An 18,997-nucleotide genomic window follows, 5' to 3' on the forward strand; every position below is an offset into this window, starting at 1 on the left:
ACTGAGGGGGGAAGCCATTCATAGGCACGCAGAGAAAAGGCAGATTTGCTGAGGGTATGGGGCCAGGGCCAGAGCAGAGAGTTTCAGGCAGGCAGTTACAGTGAATTTTACATCTGTGGATTGTTGCCCTATCTATGGATTGTGTACAAATCCTCTTTTACCCTTCCCACTCATGCTTCCCAATAATGGGGCCATAATAGAATCCTGCTCTAGATTCTTTCCATTAAAGAATGCCTACTGAGTCTTGCTTGTGTCTGGGACTTACTCGGGATTAGATAAATCTGGAGGAGTTGCAGGGTAGACCGATCAGGGCAATAGGAAGTGGATAGATCCAACCTTCCATGCTCTACTTAATTTGTGCCTCATATCAATCTAGTCCTTCGTTCAGAGGGGCTGATGTCAGAGGAAAATACATGTAAGTTCAGTTAACAAGTCATCTGGTGCTAGGCTAGGTGCTGAGTCATGAAGCGTAGACTGTCGCCCTGATTCTGCAGCTGCTGGGTGAGTGACTTTGGCCATTCAGCATCCTGTACCATGGTTTCCAACTGGGCCTTCTTAATACTTTACAAAATTCTTTCTCATTTATTCCTCTGAATAGCCCCGTCTCTTACTTTAGGGATAAAGAAAAAAGGTTCAGAAAGTTCAACGCACTTGCCAAAGTACTTTGGCACTGTTATTAAGAGGTAGGACTAGAAAAAATAAAAATTAGAACTACCATATGATCCAGCACTCCCACTTCTGGGTATTTATCCAAAGGATATGAAAATAGGATATTGAAGAGCTATCCACACTCTCATGTTCAAGGCAGCACTATTCGCAATAGCTGAGATGTGGAAACAACCTATCGAAAGATGAATGGATAAAGAAGATGTGATATATATATGTATACACACACACACACACACACACACACAAGAATACTATTGAGCCACAAGAAAGAGGAAAATCCTGCTATTGGTGAAAACACAGATGGGCATTATGCTAAGTGAGATAAGTCAGACAGAGAAAGGCAAGTACTGCATGGTTAGTATTCATATGTGGAATTTTATTTTTTTTATTTAATTTAAATTCAATTAATTAACATATATGTATTATTCGTTTCAGAGGTAGAGGTCTGATTCATCAGTGATGATTCATCAGTTTTGTATAATACCCAGTGCTCCTTGCATCACGTGCCCTCCTCAATGTCCATCACCCTCCCCTCCAGCAACCCTCTGTTTCCTATGATTAAGAGTCTCTTATGGTTTGTCTCCCTCTCTGATTTTGTCTTGTTTTATTTTCTCCTCTCTTCTCCCATGATCCTCTGTTTTGTGTCTTAAGTTCCACATATGAGTGAGATCATATGATAATTGGCTTTCTCTGATTGACTTATTTCATTTAGCATAATATACCCTCTAGTTCCATCATATGTGGAATTTTAAAAAACAAAAAATGTCAAACTCATAGAAACAGAGGATAGAAAAGTAGTTGCCGGGGGCTGGAGGGCGTGGGAAATAGGGAGAAGTAGGGAAAAAAAAGAAAGGAAAAAGAACACCCACCCTATGTTCCTCTTGGAGCTATAAATGGAACTCTTATGAGTAAAAAAGCATTTTACCAATCCAAAGGGGATCACTATTAAAGGGCCTCCCCAATTTAGAGAATGTTCGGCGGTCAGAGCTGAGAACTCGAACTAAGTCTCATGGCAGTAGAAGTATGAACTACTGTGTTTTTTCGATATTCTAAATTCAAATTCCAAGGCTGACATTTAGAGCATCCCTTCAAAGCCAAGTTTGGTACAGTGCTCTGGTTCTAAATAGCAAAATTGACCTTCCCTCTTAGACTCAGATTCTAAACTATTCTGAAGATTCTTCCTCTTAGACTGCTCCCGACAACCAACCTGAAGCAGGAGCCTCCAGGACACTCTTGCTGATTTACAACCGCAATCTCGCTAAAAGGAATGGAAAAAAGCCAGGGCGAGTTTCTGTTAGACAGAATGAGTGGCATGAAATACTAACATCGCGACAGCTTGGCATACGACTCACTGGCCGACTGTGGGACAGCCCTCCCTTTCTTAGTTTGCCAAAATAGATCATTTGTTAGGAAACTGAGGGAGCCTTATTCCTCAGCCTCCATCCCCAAAAGATGAAGGGAGAGGGCTGCTGACCATGCTCCTTAGCGTGTGCCTGCTTGTGGCTCCCAAACACCAACACTGGGCCAGCAAGCCTTTCCTTGCGACGTTCCATGTCAGTGGTCTGTCTTTGATGAGTGTCTGTGACTGCTGTACGCAGAGCCCTTCTGTTTCCTGCCTTTATAGAAAGAATAAAGACTGGGCAGGAGGCATGCAGTAAGCTCCAGCTGTCCCTGCTTAAAATACAATGATTAGATGTGAATCGGCCATTTGGGTTTGACAAAACATTATCTAAATGAAGAAGGAGGTCCTTTTCCCTCATCTTTATTTTCTCCCAGAAACTTGACCCCATGCTATCAGTTGGTCAATCAAATATTTGTTGAAAACTCCCCCTACCTCATCTTACACAAAGCCAAGGGTGCAGCAAGAAGCAAAACCTTACAAGTTATTAAAGGCTTAGCTTGGAAAATATGGTGAAAATTTGTTCATCAAGAGTGGAAAACTCAAATGATGACAGGGGCCAGGTGGGCAACATGAATGAATGAGGGCATGAAGCTGTTTTCATGACAGCTTCTTAAGGTATTTTTTTGGACACAGATACATTTTCTTTGTATATTTAATAAACAGGAATATTATATTCTCCACAAAATCACAGGCTTGTTGGTCTATCTTCAGTTTTTACATTTTTTTTATAGAGACAAAAGTATCTTCTTCAACTCTCCTGTAAGACAACAGTAGGGTTAGGTGCCAATTCAAATGGCAACCAATCGCAGAGTTAAGAAACAACTGGAAATGCTACACGGAAGTGGTGGGGCTGTGTCCAGTCGCAGAGCTTGGGGGTTATCACCAGGGAGCAGATGCTTACTAAGTGCCATGTTGCCTTATTCCTGAGTGAAAATGGGGGCCCAGAATATATCTTCAAATTCCTCTAAAACACCATTCTTCCCTACACAGGTCATGGAGTATGTTGCTATTTTGGTCCCTTAGATTTCTTTAAGTTTGTCTTGTCCTTCTGTTTCCCCCAAGGGCATGGGAGGCTCCCCCTGAAGGCTGAGGTTTCCACCATTTTGTCCACTCACAGGGATAGTCTGAGCTCTTTGTACATGGCTGCTGAGCAATGGTTACTCCGTTTGTCACTGGGCTCATCATGACAGAGAGAACACCCTTCACATGGATTATGCAGAGTGATGCACCAGTGGGTGAGTTTTGATTCTCAAGGAAAGCTAGAGTGATCTCCAAAGTGACATGTGGGCTTCATTCAGGTAAATCTGAAAAGGTCTCTGTAGTAGATTGCAAAATGGTCATAAATACCTTTCTGGCCTGTGTGCTGGCCTCTTTGCCACTCCTTCCATCAAGAATCTATTTGACTCTGGGCTTGACTGTGTAACTTGTTTTGATCATTGAATATTAGCAAACATAATACAAGTAGAGACTTGAAAAGCATTGGTGCATTGCGGCGTACCAGCTCCTGCTTCACTGGATCCATGAGAGCACCATAAAAATAAGCTCAATGCCCCAGCGACAGCTTGTTAACCACCAGTCATGTGAGTGAGGCTCATCCTAGACCAACCATCTGGCCTAGATGAGACTGGCAGAAGAACCAACCAGCTGAGCCCAGCCCAAATTTCCCACTCACAGAAATGTGAGCTAATAAGTGATCCTTGTTTGAAAAACCAAAATCATGCCTTGCTCTCCAATCCAATTGAAGAACAGAGTCTGCCCATTGCCATCAATTTACTCCATGCTGAGGGTAACTCCACAGCAACATGAGGAAAGTGCCTGTGAGATCACAGAATCTCTACGCAAGGACACCATACCGGTTCACTCCTCCTATGTGCCAAGTCAGCCCTCTGACTGTTTTAATGCCTCCGATAATACCAGTAGCCCTTGAAGGTAGCCGCTTCCATCTTAGGTCAGTTTTGACTCTTAGAAATGCCTTCTTTACATCGATCCAAAGTGTCTCTCCTATGACTTCAACCCAATGGTTCTGGCTACAGCACAAGGTGAGCAGAACAAGTCTATCTCTGTACATGGAAGTTCTTCACATTCTTGAACATAATGATCACACACAGCATACCTAAGGATTCTCTGGCTTAAACTTCTCTTGTTCCTTCAACAACCTTTTATAGGACATGATTCCAAATTTCTTGACCATCCTACTTGCATCATTCACTTGGCCCCAGGATGTGTCTCCAGGTGGTGCCCCAAACTGACTACAGCTCTCTGCTGTGGTCTGACTCCAACACAGTAAAATAGGCATGACTCACTTCCTCACCCCAGATGGCACCTGGTTTTTTCATGTGGCCTAGGATCACGTTGACTTTGGGAGCAGGCCCTTTGTTGACTAAAACTCATAAGAATTTTTGTTCAGACTGTTGTAAAATTATGTCTTTCACACCCGAGAATTAGATTTAGGCCATAGCGCCAATCTTCAAAATTCTTTAGCAGCTTCTATGATTTTAAAATATATTCACAAAATTTTTGAATACTCCTCCCTTCAAGGGGTAAAGCCTAATTCCCCTCCTTGAATACAGGTGGACCTAGTGACTTGTTTTTAATAAATAGAATAAAGTGGATGTGATGGTGTGTGACTTTAAAGATTAGGTCCTAAAAGAAACTGTAACTTTCTTCCTTTCTTGGCTTGCTCTTTCTGGGGTAAGTTTGTGCCACATCTTGAGGATGCTCATGCAGCCTATGGACAGGCTTACATGGTGAGAAACCAAAGTCTTCTGCCCACAGCCATGTGATTGAGCCAGATTCGAAGCAGATTCTCTACCCTAGTCAAGGCTTCAGATGACTGCAGCCCTGACCCACATCCTGACTGAAGCTACATGAGAAACCCTGAGCCAGAAACACCCAGCTAAGCTGCTGCTGCATTTGTGAACTAAAGAAACTACAAGATAATAAATACTTGTTGTTTAAGCCACTCAGTTTGGGTGTGGTTTGCTATGTAGCAAAAGATAATGAATACCTCTTGATTCTGTGGTTGGATATCTTTCTTACCCACCCATGCTATTCACACAAGGAGTAAGCGTGCCCTTTCTTTGTATATCAAAACCTACAATTGATACAAATTATAGGTATGACAGAGCCCTGGAGATGCTACTAGAGGCTTCCTTAAGATCATCACGGGTTCTTTACACAGCATCCTTAGATATGGTGCTTTGGCCAGTTCTTAATACACCCTGCTACAAGAGGGAGACAACACCAGACATTGGTGGGAAGACTTGACTGGAACCTTGATGAATTATAAGAATTCAGACGGGCCCAGAGGGATGGCAGGTGTGAGCATATTCAGTGCACACAGACAGATTCCTATATATAGGTCAGATTCAAGGGACAACAGAGAGATAGCTGGACCTCAAGCTCTTAAGGAGAAGGACTATTCTTGTCTCGTTTACTGCCCATGCCTCAGGTCTGGCACATAGAGAAAGGCTCAGTAAACTTTTTTTTTTAATGATAAGATAATGAAAAAATCGAAAGTTTGAAAGACAAAGAGTAAGAGAAGTTTAGATATGGAGGCTAGCCAGAAGAGCTTCATGGTCAAAATACTTTTCTAGGAGTCGATTTTTCAGTTAGAGAGGATCAACATCTGCTTGAGCTTTGAGCAGAGCTTAAGCAGGGTTGATACTTGGTGTGACAGGAGGTACAGAGAAGACTGTGTGTCATAAACTGTGACTCCCAAATGCCACTTAAAGTAGGCAGAGATTAGTTCAACCTCAGCAGTCTCTTGAAGAAATATTTTTCTTGGGGAAAACTCTATGGGGGGTGGGGGCAGAATGACTCACCTAGAAAGGCAAGAGCCATGCTGGTAATTGATCTTGGAGTCAAGGTTACCAGATTAAGCCTAGATCGAAGCTGAGAATTTCCATGGATGACCAGAGTATAGAGGGATGTGAGTCAGAGAAGCGACAGCCGAGAGGCATACAATATGTATGAACCATGCGTGGTGTCTGTCTCGATTTTAACAGCTTCTTTGTTTCCAAGGTCTTCCAGAATTGGACTGTGCTCATTGGGCAGCACACCCCAGCCCCAGCACATCCTTGCTCCTGACTCTTTTCCTCTGACCTAATTTCCTGGTCCCCAATATTTTTGTAGTTCATCTCTTGGCAAAAGCATCAGCTTTCCTGAAGTTCAGATACAGGTCCTTAGACCACAACTTAGCTGGGAACCTGGTAAATCAAGTTCTGTTTAGCAAAGGGCACAGGAAAAGACAGGACTTAAATGAAAATACACTTTCCTGGATGTGGCTGATTTGTTTGTGAGATTCATATTTTTATTAATACAACAAAATGTATATACTGCTTTAATCTAAGTATGGCTGTAGTTGTTGGGAACACACCCAAAAATCAATAATATAAGATTCTTACATTAAGAACCTCACAGCCTAGTAAGGGAGAGTCCAAAATCTGTGCTTCTATGGTGCATGCGTGTGTGTGTGTGTGTGTGTGTGTGGTGTGTGTAGTGACATAGCAGTGAGAGTCAATAGTGGCCTATGGAGCATCATAGAGGGAGGGACTAACTGCACACACATGTGTGTGTGAGCTGGATGGGGAGCTTTGGAAGAATGTCAGGGAAAGCTCCATCAAAAAGATAATGCTCAAACTGAATCTTGATGGCATAAGTATAGAAGATCACTCAGGAGATAAGATCACTAGACAGATCTAAAGACATGGGAGAGCACGACGGATTTGAGGGAGGGGGTATATCTATGTGATGAAGGGTGCGATGGAAAGATGGCATGAAGGGAATGAAAAGAGATGAACCTGGAAAAGTAGGCAGAATGCCAGTCTAGAAAGTATGAGATTTGTCTGGTAGGTGATGGGGAACCAAGGAACAGTTTTAAACAGAAGAGTTATGCATTCCGGGGGAGGCTGGGTGTCTCAGTTAGTTAATCGTCTACCTTCGGCTCAGGTCATGATCCCAGGGTCCCGGGATCGAGCCCCGCATCGTCGGGCTTCCTGCTCAGCGGGGGGTCTGCTTCTCCCTCTCCCTCCTTCCCTCCTGCTCGTGCTTGCACACTCTCACATGTGCTCTCTCTCAAATAAATAAATAAAATCTTATATAAAAAAAGAAGAGCTATGTATTCTGATTTGTAATTTTGAAATATAACCAATGGTGGAATGTTGGTGAATTGGAGGCGGGAGATTTGTTGGAAAGTTACTCCAGCAATCTAGGCAAAAGTGGATGAAATGTAATGACAGTGGACATGGAAGAGGAGAGATCTCTAAGGATCTGAATGGACAAGGCCTGGCAGGGATGAGAGGCTGGTGGATTGATGTAGTAGAGCTGTGTGCATCAGTGAGCTTTGTGTTGTTCAACCAAGATCAGTAAAGGTCAGTTTTAATATTATCATTGGTCACACCTGTGACCCCCCTCTGGGGGGTCTGGAAACAGGTAGGATGTTATAAAGGGGAGAAGAGGCCAGTGTATCAAACAGATTGTGGTTGAGAATGGTTAAGTATAAAAGTGACTGTCAGCAGCATGAAGGACGATCAAGGGCCTTCTTGTGGGAACTTCAACTGAAAATAGCTCCCTGGGCTGGACTGGCAAGCCCATGCGCTCCAACGAAGCATGGGTGCCATCTCTGTAAGCAGGCTAGGGAGATCCCCAGATGACCTTGGCCTATAGTTAGCTCTCACATCAGCTGTGGCTGGTTTCCAAAGTAGCAGCAACGGCAGCTGACAGCTTTGGAAGTATATTTTCTTCTCTGTAAAGAAAAAGTGCCCATAACCAGTACATTTCCCAAGAAACTACTCTTCCCGGTTTGACTAAGGGCTTCTGTGGCAGAAAATATGCAGTGTTTCCATAAGGCTATTTAAAAATTTAATCACTTTTCTCTTGAGGCAAAATACCTTGAACCTCTTGGGTAACTTAGAAGAATCAAAGCGTTACGTTCTATTCTTGGAACATATATCAAAGAAATGCCTGCTTGCGTGCCTTAGTTCATTAGAGAATCTTTTCTCCTTCTGCATATCAATAAAAGTGAATTAGAATATAAGGGTTCAAAGGCAGAGAAGGAATGTAACCCTAACAGATTAGAAGTCAATGCCTACTTTGGGCATCTGACGTTGGAATACAGGAATCTAAGTTTGAGACTCTCCGATAAAAAATCCTTGCAGTCACTCAGTGTTCACATCACAACATCTGGTGGTAAGTGTGATTCAGTGTATGATAACTGGGGAAAATATTGAGAGATTGCAGTAACGTTTTTTGTTTGTGTGTAAATGGAGCTTTAGTTCCTGTATTTCATCCAGAAAACACTAGAGGGAGTAAGTCAGATAGAGGAAAAGGCTATCTCTGAATGTACAAGAATGAAGAGACTGACGAGGAAGGCATTTCTGCATTTCCCCAAGGCACAGAATTTTACTTAGGTACACACTAATCTTTATATTGTGACCAAGTGACTTTATGTTTGAAACCCAGGGCTAAAAGACTTGATCTGTGATCTGCTGAGCCTGTTCAGAATCCAAAACAGTAAAGGAAAAATTACTCTCTGACCAGAACCTGTATTCTGTCCATTTTAGGCATGTTGGGAGCCAATGCGATAGAACTCTGGAGTCTTTAATTTAGAGGACACATTCTTTGGATGAATAACCTTTCACGGATATTGATTTTTTTTTTTTTTTTATACAGCACTGGTAGTCATACTTCCAATGCTCAAAGTGAATAGTAATGATACCAGGCATTTTCAGATACTTGTAGGAATAAAATGAGCTTTTTGTAAATATCCTAGACTGGCAGCCTTCCCCTCTTCGTTTTTCCCATAGTTCTCATGAATCAGGTCTACATTAAAACATCATTTTACAATCTAGTAACACTGAAGTTAACTGGCCCAATGTCATGCACTTGTCAATGAGAACTGATAAGTCTTCTTCTTGTTTAAATTCCCAGTTCTTTAGTTCCTTTGTGACCCCTTGAAAATGCCAAAAAACCTAGTGAAGGCCAGAGTCAAATTGCCTATTTTTAAAAAGAATTAACAATTAATCACTATAACCAGAAACAAGTATCTTAAAAAGCTGCTTCAGACACTATTCAACTGAAGGTTAAAATATTTTCCTGAATGATGAACTAATAATTCCATGAAATACTGCCCTTAAACCATAGCAGATTTTTGAAGTGCAGCTGTTGAAAGCGTGTGTGAATTCAAATGTAAGAAAAATCACAAGAAAGCATGCTAAATTAATGAGGAACCGCCCTTTTACAAACCGTGGGGTCTGCCTCACCTGGACGTTAATATCCAGAGAATAGAAGTAACGTTATGAACTTCCTAAGGCAGCGTCTGTCGGAAACGATCAATTACACGGACAAGGAAAACTTTAGTTCCGAAGTTTGGGTTTGCGTTTGTTAGTCATGCATTATACTACTTACCTCTCAGGGCAGACCTTTAATTTCAGAAAGTGCTGAGATGCATTACTGCACCCGTTATCAAGTCTTTGGCAGAAATACCATTTATCCTTGTTGTGGTAATGAACAGATTTATAACATTCTGGTGTCACCATTCCTGAAAAAGCACGTTCATTTGAATATTTCTTCCACAAACATAGGGAAATATTTCATGAAGGCACATTGGTGTAGCCTACTATGGAGAGATATTGCTGGTGAACGACAGAATGTCTGGCTGATTTACATGAAACCCCAAGTGCTCGTATGAGAATAGGTTAGGTTTAGATTGACGAGCAAATGTGTAACCAGACTTCTGGCTGACAAATGGCAGAACTATGCCAGCGCATTAGCTGCTCTGGAGAGAGACCAAAAAGTAAGGCGGGGGTGGGGGGGTTGGGGGGGATCAAGTTCATTCCATAAAGGACATTCAAACCTAATGGATGGCAGGGTGGCTGGGACATGAAGCACATATAGATTTTAATACCCCAAAATAGTACCGGGTGAGTTTAGAGTTGAGCTGGCATCCAAACCAATGACCAAACGCCTATCAAATTTTCCTGTATCGTGTGTGTTGTTTATATTTACATTCCTTCAAAAGGATCCTGGTGTTTTCAAGATAAGTCTATTTTACTGGCAGCTCTGGCTTAAAGTCACTAGCCTCTAAAAATGGCTTGTTTGGATAAACTAGAAAATGAAAATAAAAACTGATGAGATTAGTATTAACGATGGTGCCAAACACTAAACGGTCCAGATTGGATTTGATTTGTTCCAGTTGGGCACAGCTGAGAAGAGATATCCATACCGCTTTTGTGAAGAAGGATGAAGTGTTTGGACCACACTCTTCTTCTGAGGCTGAGACCGAAAGTGCAGGGCTTTGGGTCCGCCTTCAAGGAGGTCATATGTTTGTAATGATAGATGCTGCTCACTGAGCTGCCAGGGTGTGCCAGGCCCCCCGCCTCAGCACTGGAGATGCATTATCTCACTTAATTCTTACCCCCACGCTGTGCGATGGGTTGATGGCCTCGCTTTAGAGATTCGTTGACTTGTCCAAGGTCACACGCTAGTAAGTGACAGAGTTAGGATTTAAACCTCAGTCTGACTCCAGAGCACCTTCCATTGTGCCACATCATTCTTGAATGGCTGATGAGCAGTATGGGTGGAGGTCTGGCAGCTTTCAAGCCATGTGGCATTTGAGTGGTATGGAAGCAAGAGCAACAGAGAGCCAGGAGACCGGGTCTGAATCCTGACTCTACTGTTTACTGTATATTTGATCTCAGAACAATTCCTAACATCTCTGAGCTATCTCCTTGTTTATAAAGAATGTGTGTCTTGTGTATGGTGGATTATTATAAAATTTATAAACAACCTTTCATTTTGAGCCTCTATGATACCAAGGAACTTTCAAGGGGCTTTTAATTCCTTTTGCTCATTAAGTAAACTCATATGTGAGGAAACACTTCGATTTGGAATTCAAGAACGGACTAAATTATTCCTTCTCTGCAAAATTCATTTCCTCTGTGGGTTGCCCCAACACTGACTATCTTCTGTTTCCTGGGGGGACCGACTCCACTCTGTGCTGAGCATGGTGCTCTGCTCACAGTGAGCCACAGAGAGACCTGTAGGACATGCTAGAAATACAAAATGGTATTTCATAATATTATCACAAAGAATACCACTGAAGTTGGCAATAAATGTTACTTCCAGTGAGTTAGAGAACCAAATACCCACGTAGTTGCCTATTTTGGATGTTTTATTCTATTTCTGTAAATTAAGAGGTTTTATGGATTGTTTCCCCCTCCTTATGTATAATTTACTATGATACACTGACAGGTTTTCTCTGAAAACTGCCATCTACCATTAAAGTGTGCCATCCATTCCTTGTTTGGCTTGTACCCATTCTCCTGTTGGTGAAAATGTATACTTTGGCCTCCCTGCCATGGACATTCATCTCCTGCTGCTCGGCTGCTTGGCTCAGCATTCTTGAGGATCAAATGACATGGGCTGGGCTGTATGTGGGGAGCAACTTTGGAAAATTCCTTTGATGTTGCGCCTTGTGATACTCAATGGCTAAATCCAAGCTCTTGCTATTTGACCAAATGCCAAATGTACTAGTTCCTGAATATCTATGATCTTACAGATAACTGAATGGAAAAATAAGAAGTAACCACTGGGAAAAATATTTCAAAATTATTTTACAGGGCTAATTAAGGTAAAGCTTTGATTAATTGGAAAGTTAGTTGAGCAGAGTGTTAATTAGTTAATTAGGAGGTAAGGTATAGCACTTAAAAAAATCCACTTAATATAACCTGAGTTTCATCTATGTATAAGGTATTAGGAATGCAAAGAGGGTCAAAAGTTCATATAGTCCTTCTGTCCAAAGCAACTTCTGGCTTTCTTATACCCATTACCCATTGAATCTATTTTTTTATTCATTTAAAATTGTAAGAATTTAATCTAAGCATCATCTAAAGCCTGTAATGGTGTACTTAAACATTCCTTTATGTGCTTAAAATTTAGGTTGTTTCCACGCGTTTTCCATGACAGGAAATGCTGTAAAGAAAATCTTTACACAAAGAGGTTGCCCTTCATGATCATCAACTTTATTATTAAATTTTGTATTTCCTACAACAAACTCTCACATGTGGAATTATTGGATCAAAGAAGACAATTTTATGTACCCATTTAAATATTGCATTTAAATACTCGATGCAATATGCATTACAGTTGCCTTCCATAGGAATTATACCAACATATCTTTGCACTACCATTGTTTGACTGTAAGTTTCTCCCTACTGTCTTGATCATTATTGGGCTTTTGACTGTTTGTTTACATTTTTTCCTTATAAAACAGGCAAAATACTTTTGAATCAAAAAGCAAATTTAACACCCATTATCTATTGAATTCACACAATAACCTTGCAAAGGTCAACTGTTTACAGACGAATAGGTACTGGGAAAGATTGACTTGCCCAAGTCTGTGCAACTACTATCAGAGCTGGGACTTGATCTTGCTTCTTGAATCCGGGCCCAGGTGCTGCACTCTTCCACAGCTAACCCTAAAAACCAGGAGGGTCTAGGCAAATGAGCCTCCAAGGTAAGCCCAGGGAGGCTCCATGGTGGTACGTATAGAGATGGACGTGAGCAGGACTGTCCAAATGGCTTTGTTCCTCTAAAAGTCAAACATTTCCTCAAACTGAGTGAATTTTTGGTTAATTGACACATGCTGTTGCACTCTCTCACATGCACATTACAAAGATTTTTTCTTTTTAAAGAGGAATGCTATTTAGTAGCGACTGAGTGTCCGAGGGTTTTAAGTAAACTCAGGAGGGTTTTAAGTAAACTCAGATATACATGAGTAACTTCACTGGACGTTGTTCATGCATATCTGAAGCAGAATGTGGACTTTTGACTTAAGCCTATTCAACACAAGGAAATTCATAGTTAAAATTCCACTCTCAGCTCTCCAGCCAAGATGGGAATTGCCCTGGCCACAAAACATGACAGACAAGCCTGCCACGCGGCCCAATAATCTGTTGGCATTATAGAGTAGAGTAGGCAAGCCTCAGTAAACCAAGGCATCACCTTCATTTTTCGAAAAGCCAAATGGATCAAAGTGTGTGCTTCATTCCTTACAGTGAAAACTCGGGTTTTGCTGGAGTGCACTATATAGAGTAAATGGCAAATGCCTCCCAGTTGGAGGGGGTTTGGATGCCCCAGGTATCCGTTTGGAAGGTCGTCATGGAAAAAATGACATGGAACCATGTGGCCTTCTTATTCTTTGCAGGGGTGGAAAGAAGGAAAACCTAGTTTGGAGGTCCCAGTCCCGTATGACAGCAATGCCTGCCAGTGTCGGCCCCACTGAGTGTGGCTTGGGCAGAGCAGTTTGTCCTTCCATTCAGCTAGAGATTCTTGAGATTTAGAAGGTCCCCTGTAAACTGAGGAGGCTGAATAATGGAGTTTAACAAAACTCAGAGATAGGCTCACCTTACCTAGATTACAAATCCCGTTAATTGCTGACCGGACTACCCTTTAATGGACATTAGGAACAGAACAACAAATCCCCAATACTTATTTCACATGGATACGACTCTGAACATGGATAGCAGAAAGGATGTCTTGTTAACCTCACCCAACAACTCCGTTTAGATAATTGCAAAGAAGCCTGGATTTTTCAAGCATTCAGATAATTTCCTCTAGAGGCTTCTGTAGGGAGATGAAACTGCTTTGGTGCACCCTTCAGTGCTGAGAAGTTGATTTGGATTCACTCCGCTTTAAGGAGAAAAGCTGGAAGCAGCAGGATGGATTTGTAGAGATGTAGACAAGTGAATGTCTCTCCAGGTCACTCATTTTGTAACTAGATTTTAATTTTAATCAGTGAGGAATCCTGAAAAACAATAACAGAAAACAGCTTGGAAGCAGCTTTGATTTCAAAATTTCACAGTGATGTCTCCACTCCACCAAAGTGTTTTCATTGCCTTCTGCCTGAAAGGCCGGGCGATAAATATGCGTATCATCCAGCGCTCTGCCTGGAGCTGGGTTCTTGTTTTGCCGGAAGGCATTCGAGAGAATACCTGCTGAGCTGATTACCAGGGGCATTTTCCCCTGTCTAGTCAAACAGCTATTCTCTCTGACGTGATCAGAGTGTCTTCTGTCACCTCCAAACATTACACACTGTGACAACCTTGATTTCCAAGGCCCATACCGTCTGTGACCTCAGCAGTCCACACAAGATGCCAGCAGTTAGACAAGATGGCTGAACCCCTCCTGCCCAGCCCTGGCCAGGAGGTGGAGCTGGGGAGGGGCTGACCCTCATTTTGCCTGTTGTTTTTGGAAGGCTTTCATTTAGGTTTTTACTGCTGGGTGGTCCCTTGGGCCGCCCACCACATTCCAAATATTTCCAAAACTCTCTGAGAGGTAGCTGTTCAACCAAATGAGCAGACTGTCCTAGCTCATGTGGAAAGCTGTAGGCGCTGGCTATCCTGTCACACATTTTTCCTGTTTTCCCCCTTCCTTTTCTTTAAAATGGTTCGAACAAGATAGAATTGTGAATCTGAAGTTCTAAGATTCTGGGTCTGGTGGTGTGTTTTTTTGTTTTTGTTTTTTCCAGCCCCTTATGCTTTAATGCTCAGTGGCCTCCAAGCTTTTTGGATGGTTCACCAGAATTAGTAAAAGATTTCAAGCAGATATTCCCAATATTTATTATTTATTCACAAATATACAAGTACTATTGAACTAATACGTTAGTTTAAAACACACAGAGAGAGAATTTTAAAAGATGAAACAATATTAAGTTCTTTATTTTCTCCCCAGTATAAAAAAAAAAAAAACTTTTTGCTTTTACTATGCTATTAGTTTCATATGCCCATTTTATATTTACATGTGACTGAGCTGAATATGCTCACTTGAAAAGCTTGTCGATAAGGATTCAGGAGTCTGATTCTAAGTGCAGTTTATTTTAATACTTGGTTTTAGTGACTTCCATGGCTCTGATTTCCATGGCTCAAAACAGTGCTCCAAAGATAACGCAAGAAGCACCCTGTTGTCTGTAATTACTCCATCGTGACTCACGTTTTCAGCCACATACACCAGCTAATGCAAAGGTTCTGTTGAAAGTTTACTAATAAATTTCCATCTTCCGTAGCATCAATCAACTGCTTATACTCTAATCAAAAGTGCTTCTTATTGACCAGACCCAGAGAAAGTCAGAAGGCAAGTGAGCCCACCTAGTTGATGCACATTTTTATAGATGGATACATGATAGGTTAGATAGATAGATATGCTTGAAGCTCTCTGAAATGATACATTTGAAAGATTTTTAAATCATTTAGAAAAATCCCACTTCCCAGTTTTAAAAATGTGTACATACCAGAATGTTTTCACAGAGGAAACATTGATTTCAGAAACAAACTTATACAATGGTGGAAACAATTCTAAATGTCCATTTGCCAAGTATTCTCTCCGCAGCATGGATTTTTCAAAGCAGCCACTTTCTTACTCACTGGTACAGTGTCAGCTTCACCTCGGCTGCACACAGACTCGGTGTCTTTCTTTTTTGCAAGGCTCACCGCTGGGTTGCATATTCCAACAGCTTCTTGTCACCATAGGAGATTTCGATTTTTTTTTTTTTTTTCAAGTACGGTGGCAGAGGGGCCGTCTCACCCTCACCCAGTGGCCCTGTGAACTGCTCTGCTGTGTTTCAGCGAGGTAGGATTACACGTCAGCAACAACTCAGGCAAACTGTGAGGGAGACAAGTGGATGGGTCGAAGTTCCTGCGAGTAAGTCCTGGTGCACGCTAATGGGGTAATTGAAGGGAGTTTAATGAAGGTGGGTAGCAAAGGGAAACCAGCCAGGATGGGGCAGCAAGAACAGGGAGCCCTTACTTCCTTCCCCGCAGCCTGGGCTCCGGGACAGAGCAGTGACCCAAGCCTAGGGAGAGAACAGTGTTTTCTATGAGAGGGAGCGTGGTCTGCACCTGTGATTCTGGCAGAGGGATTGTAATAAGTTTGCTCAGAATGCCCCAACAAAGTACCGGGACTGGGTGGCTGAAACAACAGAAATGTATTTTCTCACAGTTGTAGAGGCTAAAAGTCCAAGCTCAAGGTGCTGGCAGGGTTGGTTTTTTCTGAAGCTGCTCTCTTGGTTTGTAAATGACCATCTTCTTCCTGTGTCTTTGCATAGCTTTCCCTTTATGCATGTCTGTGTTCAAATTTCCTCTTCTTATGATGACACCAGTCACATTGGATTAGGGCCCACCCAATGACCTCATTTTGACTTAATTACCTCTTTAAAAGCCCTGTCTCCAAATACAGCCACATGCTGAGGTACTGGGGACATATAATTCAACACATGAACCATGGGGAGGGGGGGCGGAGGGGAGACACAATTCAGCCCATGACAGGGACTGTGCCAACCCGTGGCCCACGGGGAGGAAGCTGGGACAATATACCTCACAGGATCTTCCCTCCGGCCCACCAGCTCTCTGCAGGGGCTTGGCACTGGTCAAACAAAGATGGAAGCCAGGGAGCCTGCTTGATGCTGCCCCCAAAGGTCAGTCTCCTAGGACACAGAGAGTTGAAAAGAGCAAGTTGGAGGAACAAACGGAGAATATCCAGGTCACGAAGAAGTCATTGTGCTGAGCTTAGAAAACAGAAATGTCATTGACCTATAGGGTTATAAATAATTTAACATAGAAGGAAAGAAGTCATGGTCAGATGAGCCAGGGTGTTCAGCTTTGGGGGTAGCACCGAGATGCTAGTTTCAGAGAACTACAGATACTAGGCTTGGCTTTGTGGCAAGAGTTTGAATGTCTTGCACAGCACTTGTCCTTGTGAGAATTAGAAAAAGACATCTCCTGTGGGTGGTCAGATGAGAGAAAGGTGGATTCCACGGACTGAGCAGTCCTTTCAGTGCATAGTTTTGGGGGGCTCCCCGTTCACCCTCCTCAGCCAAACACACCCTGCCTGACCCTGCAGTGACCCTTATCACAGGCTCAGGGTCATGGTCAACACGCCCTCAGTCCCCTTCTCCCAGACCCTCACCACGGACAACTGGAAGGATACACGTTGATTTGTGTCTGCTCTAGTCTTCAAACTGGCAGCCGCTCGAGTTCCACATGGAAAAAATCATTAAGCTATGGCAAAATTCACATTTATCACTGGCCGTTTCATGAAAATCCATTAAGCCCCTCTTGCGGGCAGTTTCTGGCTGATCTGAACTATTTGGTGGATCTCCCACCCAAAGGGAGTAATTAATGTTCTTGTAGACAATTGTTCCTTGTTAGCACCTCTTGGTAACCCCATTTTAAGAGTTTGGGATTATTGGCCAACATGAGATTTGAGTAGAAGTATTGAATTTTATTTATCCATCAGACAGACAGACTGGTGGTTACGGTGAGAACAACTCTGGAGGATCACATTCTCGCAGACGTTGCCGATCCATATGGTTGTTCTGACAATTTTCTGGCAGGTGGCAGTGCAGAGTCCTAAGAACGGTACATACAGAGTTCTAAGACAGGGTACCTCCTCTGTCCCCAGTGGCTATAGAGTTGCTGCTTGGGTGAGTGGCCGGTTGGGTACCCTGTGTATTGAGGGACTCCGCTAGGCTCAGGAGTGGGCTGGGGAAAGGGAAGGACCCAAAGAAGATGAAGACACGGTCCCAACTTCTCCATACAGCGAAGAGGAGGACATACGGGGACCCCTTCAGCTTCAGCATCAGAATAATGTCCTAATGTGCCACGTCATCTGCCCTGCCCTCTCAAGTTCTGTCAGTGAATGAGGAGTAGAAGGTCCGAAGAAGAACTCCCACATCCCTCCCAGGTGGTGGCAACATTAGACATTAGCAGGGATTCTGTGGGCTCAAGGGGCCGAGCCTGTGAGAGACCCATGATCCCTGTGGTCAGGCCAGGAGTGGAGGTTACTACTGGGGCTGAGGGGTGGGAGCTGGTGGGACTGGGTAGATGGGGGGTGCAGATATCGGCCAGGAGCAGCCTGGTGGGTCTCACAACGGCAGTGGGTGTCCACTAGAACAACATCCAAGGCACCAGAGCACTAACAACAAACTGTAGCTTGCTTGGCAAAGCCCAGTTCCTTCTTTTCAGTAGAAACAAGGGGAGCTCTTCTCAGTGCTCACGGTGGGAAGCCATTTATACTAGTTATACCCTTGCCCCAGCACCTTCCCCTGCCTGTGAAGACTGGGCCCCCACAGCTGTGGCTCCTCACCCTGACTTCTGATCTTTGCCAATACTCACCCTTTGACCCTCAGGGCTCTTACTACTGGTTTTCACACTGGTTTTTGTTTGTTTTTGTCTCTTTTTTTGAAATCTGAAGTAGAGGTATTCTTTGTTATTTCATCTAATCCTAGGGTCTGTGATTACCACTTTGAAAATACTTTGGCATTCTCTTGTAAAACTGAAGCTAGGCATACGCCACGATCCAGCAGTTCCACTCCTGAGCGTAGACCCTGCAGAAATACATGCACAGGTATGCCAAGTGATGGGTACGAGCATTTCCATCATAGCGCATTCGCACTAGCCAAGAAATGGAAAGAGCCCCCATGTCTATTAGAAATAAAATGGACACACTTTAGTATGTTGATGCAATGGAAAACCATACCATACCGACATATTACAGCTATGCAAAAACACAGGATGAAATCTGAAAGATATAATATTGAACGAAAGAAGCAAGACGCAAAAACACAGGATGAAATCTGAAAGATATAATATTGAACGAAAGAAGCAAGACACAACAAAATATTTAATGCCCGATGCCATTTACATAAAGTTCAAATACAGGCAAAAAACCAACTGTGGGTTTTGGGGATGCATATTTGGGTAACAGAACTGTAAAGAAAAGCAAGGCAGGAAGTCCTCTACTGCGTGTGTAGTGTTACTTGTTGAGTGGAAGGAGGGGTTCGTGATTGTGAAGAAGCACCGTGGAGGGAGGGGGGGCCATGTTTTATCTCTCAACTTGGGTGGAAGTCACAGGGACCCATTTTGCAATGAA

Source organism: Neomonachus schauinslandi, chromosome 3, assembly GCF_002201575.2.
Source record: "Neomonachus schauinslandi chromosome 3, ASM220157v2, whole genome shotgun sequence".
In the NCBI taxonomy this organism is placed as follows: Eukaryota; Metazoa; Chordata; class Mammalia; order Carnivora; family Phocidae; genus Neomonachus; species Neomonachus schauinslandi.